Raw genomic sequence first — 2,347 nt, 5'->3', positions numbered from 1 at the left:
GGGTGCTCGAGTCCCTAAAGTGGTCAGTCTGCGATAAGGGCTTTGTCCGGAGGCCTAAGGATGAGGAGTCAGGGTGGGCCGGGGGGATGCCTCTGCTTGGCTCACTCCCTTTCTCACCTCACTAAATTCCGGAGCCCCCATGCCCAGCAACCCTTTGCTGGAGTAGGATTGCTCCACTTTTCAGTTTGAAAACAGGCTTAAAGCTCCTAAGACTTCTAAAGCCTGCCACTCATCTTTGTGGCCCTCTCTGCACCACCCCAGGGAGGGGACACAGGTACAGTCCTGCCTCTATCCCTGAAGGTGCCCTCACCTGTTCCTTTCTGTGGAAGAGGGCTCTAAGCCCAAGACACTCCCTTCAAGCCCACCTGCTAGTACCCCCCACCCTCCTCCAGAAAGCCAGCCAAGGCTCTAGGGCCAGAGAACCCAATGACCCCACCCTCTCCCACTGCACACCTGCACTGCTCCCATCTCCCTCTCCTTCTCAGGAGATATACTTGCCCTCACAGATAAGCTCCTGAGTGCTTCCTGGAGCTGCCAGGCTAGTGTGGAATGCTGGGAGGTGATCAAGCCCACCCTGCAGGTAAGAGGACCACACGGATGGAGGACTGGCTGGCCAACTCAAAGTCGGTTTCATTTTGCAGGGCTCTGTGCCCATTGCAAGCCCCAGACCCCTCCCTGTGACTGGAACTCCTGGCTGAGGGCTTGGTGCCCTAGCCAGTGTCATCTGGTGATACGAAGGTAACAGACCTAATGACTGGGAAGCCCAGTGCACTCTGCCTCTCCACCAGAGCAAAACTCCTGACCTTGGAGGTGGCATTGGGAGAGGTCAGCAGAGCACAGGGCTCATGGCGCCCTGGCCTTGCCAAGGGAAAATGGTCCCTCTTTGAGCCCACTATTTCCATCTGAGCATAGGGTCCCAGGCAACCCCGTGAGGTAAGACCAGTGTTACCGTTGCTGGGCTGGTGTTCTGGCCAGATGTGAAAACCATACTGCCCAAACCCCTCTGGCTGTTGCTCTGTGGCCCTGACCACACTTTTGCCTGCGTGGTCCTCGTCCCGTCGTAGGTTTTCCAGGTCTTGTGGAGTGCATTCCCAGACATATAGTAGATGAAGTAGAGCCCAGACACACCCAGCTTCTGTGTGCCTATTCCTGCCCCTGGCATCCTAAAAGGGCAGGATGTGTACCTGTGGCCTCCTACCCAGTGGGTGATAGCTGCTGAATGCCATCAGTGAATTCTCCCCACAACCATGTGGGAGGTGTATCCCCCATTGTACAGCTGGGGAACCGAGACCAAAGCTCACAGAGCCATTAGGAGACTGATACTCGTCCCCTACACCAGCACCTTTCCTTCAGGGTCCTTGTACACAGCAGCTCCCAGACCAGGAAGAGGTCTTCCTGCAGGGCCATCTCAAACCAAACAACAAGTCATGTGGCACTGGCTATCAATCTGAGGTCAGAGACAGTATGGATCAGCCTCTCAGGGCTGCTCTGTGCTTTCAGGGCCGCCCTATGCTTGCAAAGGGGCCTTGAGAGGATATTTGCCTGCTGATTGCTTCTGGGTATTTATAATGATACAACACCCAGGGCTGGCCCACCAAGGGTGACGACTATAACCCCACCTCCCTGTAGGTTCAAAGCTCCCTGTGGCAGCTGGGAACAGACATTCTGGGGCACAGGCACACGAGGAAGGGAATGGGGAGCCAGTGTTGCTTGCAGCATGGAGGTTTCTGGCACCACGACCCTCTCTAGCTGCCAAGCCTGGATGTTCCTGGCTGTTCTGGGCTGGGGCCTGGGCCTCCCACGTGCCACAGGTCTGTGCATGGGACATGGGCACTGCGGGCTGTGGGACAGGGGTCCTTTGCTTTCTTGGTCAGCACGGTGGCCAGCGCCCTCCTCACTGGAAACCTATTGAATGATTCCTAGGTGTTGGAGAGGTGTGGGCCTGCTCTGAAGGGGCTTATGGCAGACAGAGGGGAAGCTGAGCAGGGCTGGGTGGCAGGTCAGTTTGCCTCTAGCAGGACACAGCTCTCTGCTCAGACTGGAGAAGAGGGGAGGGTTGGGTAAGGCACATTTATTAGGGTGTGGGCAGGTACAGGACAGCATGGGGGATAGTGCCCTCCCTGGGTAGGCAGCTCTGTAGCCATCACTACCCAAGGCCCAAAGGTTTGAGAGAGGAGGGCATATGACAACTGCTGAGGGGCCAGTGGGGATGGCTTGACAGAGGCTGTAGCCTCTGGTCAAGGGGCACAGCCAGACCTAGGGGTCAACCCCATGGGAGGAGCCAGAGACCCCATGGAAAGAGGCTGGTTGCATATTGCTCTTGTAATGCAGTCTACATCCATCAGTT

Source organism: Pteropus vampyrus, unplaced genomic scaffold (assembly GCF_000151845.1).
Source record: "Pteropus vampyrus isolate Shadow unplaced genomic scaffold, Pvam_2.0 Scaffold130, whole genome shotgun sequence".
In the NCBI taxonomy this organism is placed as follows: domain Eukaryota; kingdom Metazoa; phylum Chordata; class Mammalia; order Chiroptera; family Pteropodidae; genus Pteropus; species Pteropus vampyrus.
The sequence above is the reverse complement of the archived record's forward strand: the minus strand, read 5'-3'. Positions refer to the sequence as shown.